Genomic DNA, 8,371 nt, shown 5'->3' with positions numbered 1-8,371 from the left:
CGCCTCAACTTCATCCAATCTTTTATTCTCACCAGTTGGATATTTCCAAACATAAAGGTGTTATTTCTATAGTCATTATTTTATAATTTTTTCACCATTGGGGCTGGCATTGTTGTTAGAATAAAGGAAAAAAATATATATTTAACATATAACACATTAAATATTAGGCGCTACGTACTTTTTAATTTGGGGATAACAATATTTATAAAAGAAAGGATGAAACTATCTTCATAAAAGATAGAAGTAGTCTAGCAACTAAGCTAAAATCTCTATCATTAAAATTAAGTATTCTTTTCTTAATTAGGTAAAATTGTGTATTCAAGGTACCACCTTTTCATACTAACTAACTTAGCGGAAGTGATAAAATCATTCACAATGAACGAGGGTTATCTTGAATCTATAAGATGGTTTAGTTTGAATACACAAACTAGAAGAAAATTCGAAAAGAATTTTAAAATATTATTGATAAAATTGATTAATTCCTTATGCTCTCGCAATACATCGTATTTATAATAAATAAAACCCTAAAACTATAAAGGAAATTAATAGCTAAAAGAAACTAATTGCTCGAGGAAACTAAAAATATATATATAAAAAAAACTACTCAAAATTAAACTCTTCCTAAAATTATAAAAATAAAAATAATATGAAACTGTCCTACATCAGATGTTATATTTTGTTTTAGATTAGTAATGGCCAGACATTGAAACTTTTTGTAGATCCTTGGTGGAATGGAAAATCCTAACTCCTTAAGTTTTTGGTCACAGGATTATAAGACAGAATTTTTTTTATAAGGACCTCTATTAGTGTTATTGTGAGTCGTATGCAGCGGAATGTATATAGAAAAGTTTTTGTTTGTTTTAATAAAACAGATCTGTGTCCTTACTTTACTTATTTTATGTTTTAGCAATTAAACAGTTAATCACATACGGATAAAATAAAGCAAAGTATAAAGTTAGAGATGACACCAGGATTTTCGCAAGGAAACCCCAGTTAATAAAATACGTCAACTGTGGGAAAAACCTCGTGGACTTGTGCAGTCCAAAGTAAACCAATCCACTATGCTTGGAACAAAGTATACTGAACTTTGACTTTGACTCACACTCTATCGTTCTACATCACACCAATCGCTGACGATCCTCTAGCTTTGCGGCTCCTCGTCCAACAGCAACTTGATCTCAGACTGACATTTGATATTTGTAGAAGAGTAGCAGGTATATCAGACAGCACTCCACGAATGCTCCAATCCTTCCAAAGTGTGACTGCGTTTACTTCTGTTCTTCAATCGTCTGAATGATGTAGAAGAAGATCTGCTTCGTCTGATCGATGTTGATACAACTGTATGATCACGATCAGGATACGAACACCACAACTCTAACCTATCTAGGAGAATATGTGTATGTGTTCTAGAAAGATATCAGAACAATCAACTCTGATTTTCTGCACAAATAATCTTCTTAAGGCTTTGAATAATGTCTGAATTAGAATGTAAAAGCCGTATCTAAACCAATGTATATGACATGGTTTATATAGATTCTAGAATGACCTAATCCCTCTGAAAATAAGGTAAATTTCATGTATAGGATTTGGTACAATTCTAGACCAACTGGGAAATAAATCAGAATAAGGAAACTGCAGTTGTATTGCATAGAGGACATCTTGAACCGGTTCAAGGAAAGCTGAACCGGTTCAAGTTTGGCAGTATGTCAAACTTGAACATCTTGAACCGGTTCAAGTTTGGCAGTATGTCAAACTTGAACATCTTGAACCGGTTCAAGGAAGCTGAACCGGTTCAAAGTTGGCAGACTTGTGGATTTCGAATTCCTTCAGCCTTGGTTCATTCTACGGAAATTGTAGTCTAACATGGAAAGTGTAGAATGTCCAACCTCGTTCATATTCCTTCCTAATGTAGTGTTCTTACCCTTTTCATCACAAACTCTTCAAGTATGGTAAGTCTGAACTCCTTCCCAGTTGTGTAATTCCTGTTGACCCCAATGACTTGTAGGACAAGTAATATAATTTTACAACTCAACTTGGACTTGTTATGTCTACGATAATTGCCAATACATAAATAATATCTCACAATCTCCCCCTTTGGCAATTTCGTGACAAAACCCTAAAACAAAATTTGCAATCTACCCAAAGCAGAAAAGTAAATTACATGATTTGCTTAAAGGTAATAGAGCTTAAAGGTAATAGGAAACATGTTCGTCTTGGATTTAAAACTTGACCTGTTTCTTGTACATTATCAAACAACAACTACCAGTGAAGTTTAATAAATAATAATTTAAAAACTCCCCCTGAAGTAAATATCCCTGAAGTAAATATCCAAGTACTCCCCCTGAAGTAAATATCCAAGTAACATTTTTTTCCCATTTGTTTTTACCTTCAGTTTTGTATCTCCCCCTTTTTGTAACAAATTGACAAAAGAGTGGAAAAAAAAACAGTAAATTCCAATTCAAAGAAGTCAAGGAAAGCACAATCCGGATAAACATAATAAAAGCTATGAAAGCATATTCCAGGAATATCCAAAAACAAAGACAAGTGGTGCAATAATTAAAACAAAACATAATGTCATGATGCATGATGAAAAATCAATAAAAACAACACCATGTCTCCTTAATCACTCAGAGAGAAGAAAACATCATCTAGTCTTCACCACTTTCTTCTTCATCCTCATCCTCCTCATTCTCATCTGTATATTCAGCCCCCTCTTCATCATCGCCCTCATCTTCAGCTTGCTGAGACGGATCTGGAGGCACAGGCCTGTAGACATCTTCATCCGGCACCCCAGATGGCTGTCCTCTCAGCTGAGCAACCTGTAATTTGAGATCTCAGATCTCAACCATCATCTTCTCAAATAATGAATTCTGATGCTGAAGTAGATGAGAATACATGAGGTTGGCATCGGATTTCATGAAAGTCCCTCTTGAAGAAAATAGCTGAGTAAATTCTGAACCTTGTGACGGCCCCTCCTTAACAGATTTCCTCGCCCTTCTAGCATTCTCACGAGCAGTTTTTGACTTGTGTAAAGCGTGAGGGTCTAACTCAGTCATGATAGGCTTATAATTAGCCCTTGGAGGAATTGCCACATTCTTTGCTTTCAGAATTTCCATGATAATCATTGGGAAGGGAGAAGAGTACTTGCACGAGTTTTTCTTGTAATGAGCTATCATAAGCTGTACAATAGACTCTCCAAGCATAATATACTCATTATTAGCAAGAAAATAAAGCACTTATGCGCGCTCAAGGGAGAGTTCATCCTTCTTCCCAAAGTAGCCCAGATTTGCCATTGCAAACAGATTGAAGAAAACAGCTTCATCTGTCAGAAATCGAGCTGGAATACTATCTCGGTTCAGTGAGAAGTTCGGCACACATATCCTTGGAACAATCCGGGAAAAATCAGGACCCGAGACTGTCAAAGGGAGAGTATGTCCACTCAAAAGACGACTGTCCTGAAAACCAAGGATAGTCTCAATATCCTCATTCTCAATAGTATGATCAACTCCAAACAGAGATACAACAAAGTAGGTGTCATGTACTTCACGAATATTAGCATAGAAATAACTAATCATATCCGGACAATAAACACCTTTGCTGAGTCTAGTGAAATAAAGCCAATGATGAGCTTTGATGTAGTTCATTAGATCTTGTCCTGCAGTGTTTTGTAGCTTCTGTAGATTAACATTTCTCTCTGTTTTGATTGGCCCATCCTTGTATACAGAGTTATACACTCTCCAAGCCTCTTCATTATAGAAATATGATACTGTAAATTCAATTCTTCCAGTGCTAGAAACTGAAGGATAACGAATAGGAGCCATGCTTGGAGCTTGAGAACCACTTTGGGGTTCTTGGATGGAGATGCCAGTACGAGACCTTTTTGGTGGTCTTGGATCTGCAATTCCTTTTCCTTTTGCCTCCTTAGTTAATTTAGGAGCCATGGTCTTTAGGAATTTTCTTACTTTGAAGCTTGTAACTCTTTCAGAAATTTTATTAAACACTTGGTGTGTAACCCCAAAAGTGTTGATAGAATGGCTTGATTTCTTCTTCAATATCCCAAAAATCAATCAATAATTGTAAGATTATATTCCCCTAGCCTAACGAAGCTTCAATTTCTTCAATTAATGCAAAAACTTAACCAATCCTCTAAGATTTTAAACCCAAATTCCATAACTTCCATTCAAACCCATTTTGCAAATTTCAACCCTCACAATCTTCAATTCTTGTTTTCAATCTCATATAGACTATGTAATGATCAATTGTATATCATGGATGAATGACAAGTAATTGATATGATGCATTTATATATATATATATATATATATATATATGAGTGATATATAGATTTAGAGTGAAGGAAAGCAAGAGAGATGGCGGATGATATGCAAAAATGAGGCCTGAGGCTTGTTTTAAAAACCACAATCCGTGCTCTTGAACCGGTTCAGCCTTCTTGTACCAGTTCAAAAAGGGCAGTGCACTTTAGTGCACATGACTTGAACCGGTTCCACAATCTTGAACCGGTTCAAGATGGTTAGTCACATGCTTATGGCCAAATGACATACTTGAACCAGTAGGGGATTTTGGGGACCGGTAGGAACATGACAGTATGTCATTCTAACTTGAAATTTTGCCAGAAATTTCCATTGGACTTTTGAATACACTCAATGATCAATTCAACACCAAAAAAAACTATAAGCTAAAAACAAAAATCTTTTTGAATTTTTTTTCAGTTTTTTTATTTTATTTTTTATTTTTATTTTTTTTTTCATTTTTAAAATAAAATAAAACAGACCAAATCATTGAGTAATATAACCAAAAATTTTCAAGTTCATACCTGATCCAATTTCCCAGAGAATTATAGAGCTATCTATGAACAAAATCTTGACACCACAGATTAGTCAGTCAATTTCACTTCTAGGAAGTAATCACAACATGAATTTGCACTTGCAAATATTAATGAAACAGTTAAAAATCAATCTAGCAAGTTCAAGTGTGTGTGTGCAATCCATCTCCTCAATTTCCAATCAATTATCAATAAAACATTGTCTAAACTATATTGATCGAAAAACATCAAGATAAAATTGTCTTTGAGCAATTTTTCTAAGTTATGTGGCTTTCACTCTAAAGAGAAGACTTCAATTCCCCAATTTAACTTGTCTCCACCTTTCTTTTTACTCATTTAGCTCATCTTCAAAGTCTAATGGGAGCTTTCGAACACATCTCAATAGGTAGCCTTTTCCTAAACAGAGAATTCAACAATTTTTTTTCCTTTTTCTTTTCGATTTTTTTTCATTTTGTTTTTAAAGCTCCTATTTTTTTTTTTTAAACAATAACCTTTATAACTTTTGTGATCAATACACCCTAGTCAACAAATTAAAGATTTTCAATCAAATTTTTCAGATTTGGACTAGTGCACAACGGTTATGAACTTAAGAGATTAAAATCTAAATATCCCTTAATCAATGCAAATGAACTTTCATTGTATAGATTACAAGCCAAGAATCTATTTTTAATTAAAAATCATGTGTCCAAATTTGCATTCAAGATAAATCATTAATTCAATGAAAGAATTTTCACAGATATTTCATGAAAACTTTGATCAGAAACTCAATTCTAAACTAAATCTTAGCTAGTGATCCAATGGCAACAAAAATTTTTATAAAAAAACAAGCCATGATCACTGAAATTCATAGGACTTAGTTTGAATGTGAAGTCCTTTTGGAAATTTGTTCCAAGGACTCAACAAGCACATACTTAATCAAATCAGATTTTTTAATCCAAATAGTTCTCACTCTCAACTCTTGAAATTCTTTAACATCCTTTACCTCTTTCTTAGGCAAATTATCAGATTTATAAAACTTAGGTGACACATTCTTTTTTTTCCTAGAACACCCCTTTTTCTTAGCATAAGAATTCTGAGAATGAATTTTAGAAAAGTCTTTCTTTTTCCTATGAAGGCATGAGTTATACTTATGTCCATTTTTCCCACAAAACGTGCAATGTAACAATTTAGGCACATAAGACATAGCAGAATGTGATGTAATAGGCAAACATGGTTTAGGCATAATAGCAGGTTCAACAAACATTGTTTTACTTTGATTACCAGGAGAAACTTTAATAAATTCTAACCCTGTTTTATCATTCACATCCTTACCCATGTTGATTATCTTATTCAAATTGTTTTGATTCATATTGAACCATTTCAGTTTATCTCTTTCAGATTTCAACTCAATCTCAAGATAATCAGTTTTCAAAGCAAGACATTCCTTTAATGAGTTAGCAACACTTACCTTATCCTCAAGAATGATGATCTGTTTCTCAAACTCAATGATGACTATCTCTCTTTCAACAGCCTTCTATTGGCATTCAGCAATCTGTTTCTCAAGATCTTTATTCTCTCATTTTGCTTGGATAAGCTCCTTTGCTAGCTTATTAATTGCTTGTTTGGTTTCAATGGTTTCTTTGACCATCTTCTTCAATCTTTCATCGTCCTTTTCAGCTTCTTCAATCTGTTCATGATAAACTTCATTCTCTTCGTTATCTGAATTGTCAGAGTCAGATAAATGAACGACATGAGGACCCCTATCAAGAAAAACGACATATGAACGATCATTAGTATCATCCTGAGGAGAATTACCATCACTTAAAGTAGAATTTTCAACCATAGAAACTTGCATTGTTTTTCCTTTATTCCTATCCTTTTGTTCTTTCCATGGACTAGGACAAACATTGGCTGCATGACCTTTGCCACCACAATTCCAGCATGTAAATTCCATTTCTTTTGATTCTTCTACTTTCTTTTCATTAAATTTAAACTTTGACGTTTTGTCAAAATTTTGGGAATTAGCCTTGTTGCTATTCCTTCTCCTCTATTGTCTTTGAAAAATCTGACTGAATTGCCTTGACAAGAATGCAATATCATCATCAGAGTCATCATTCATAGAATTCTCAACCTGTGTAGATTTTAAAGCAAGATTTTTCTCCTTCTGATTTAAATCAAAATTCTGCATCTCAAAAGTTTTTAGTGAACCTACCATCTCATCAACTCTACAAGTAGTCAAATCCCAATGTTTAGAGATGATTTCAACCCTAATATGAAATCTCTTAGGTAAAGACCTTAAGATTTTTTCACAGATTTTTTTATCACTAACTTTTTTCCCTAAGTGACGCAGTTCAGAGATTATTTCAAGAAGATTAGAATAAAAGTCAGAAAAGGATTCATCTTCTTTCATCACGATGTTACCAAATTTATGAGAGAGCAACTGAATTTTGGACAACTTCACTTTTGAAGTTCCTTCATGAGTAACCTGCAAAATATCCCAAGCTTCTTTAGCAGTTTTACAATCAGAAATTCTAGCATATTCAAATGGAACAATAGAATTAATAATTGAATATAAAGCTTTGCCATTAGCATCATTACGTTAAGTTTCAATAGCAGTAAAAGCAAAAGTATCTTTTAACTCTTTGACTATTTTACCATCCACAGTTGTATCTACTGTAGGAGGTGTATAGCCAGATTCAACTATTGCCTAAGTTTTACTACCAGAATTTTGCAAATAGGCTCTCATCTTTGATTTCCAAAAATTGTAATTATCTCCTTCAAATAAGGGACCATGCTTATTAAAACCGCCTTCTTTCAACGCATAAGACATGATTAAAACAATTTTTGAACACAAAACAAAACTTTCCAACAAGGATCAACTCAATGTATAGAGGATGGCTCTGATACCAAATTATGAGTCGTACGCAGCGGAATGTATATAGAAAAGTTTTTGTTTGTTTTTATAAAACAGATATGTGTCCTTACTTTACTTATTTTATGTTTTAGCAATTAAACAGTTAATTACATGCAGATAAAATAAAGCAAAGTATAAAGTTAGAGATGACACTAGGATTTTAGCGAGGAAACCCCAGTTGATAAAATACGTCAACTGTGGGAAAAATCTCGTGGACTTGTGTAGTCCAAAGTAAACCAATCCACTATACTTGGAACAAAGTATACTAAACTTTGACTCTGACTCACACCCTATCGTTTTACACCACACCAATCGTTGACGATCCTCTGGCTTTGCGATTCCTCGTCCAATAGCAACTTGATCTCAGACTGACACTTGATATTTGTAGAAGAGTAGCAGGTATATCAGACAGCACTCCACGAATGCTCCAATCTTTCCAAAGTGTAACTGCATTTACTTCTGTTCTTCAATCGTCTGAATGATGTAGAAGAAGATCTGCTTCGTCTGATCGATGTTGATACAACTGTATGATCACGATCAGGATACGAACACCACAACTCTAACCTATCTAGGAGAATATGTGTATGTGTTCTAGAAAGATATCAGAACAATCAACTCTGATTTTCTGCACAAAT

This window comes from Cornus florida, unplaced genomic scaffold, assembly GCF_030987335.1.
Source record: "Cornus florida cultivar Cherokee Brave unplaced genomic scaffold, ASM3098733v1 CherokeeBrave_3.0.0_Hap2_Chr01, whole genome shotgun sequence".
NCBI lineage: Eukaryota > Viridiplantae > Streptophyta > Magnoliopsida > Cornales > Cornaceae > Cornus > Cornus florida.
The sequence above is the reverse complement of the archived record's forward strand: the minus strand, read 5'-3'. Positions refer to the sequence as shown.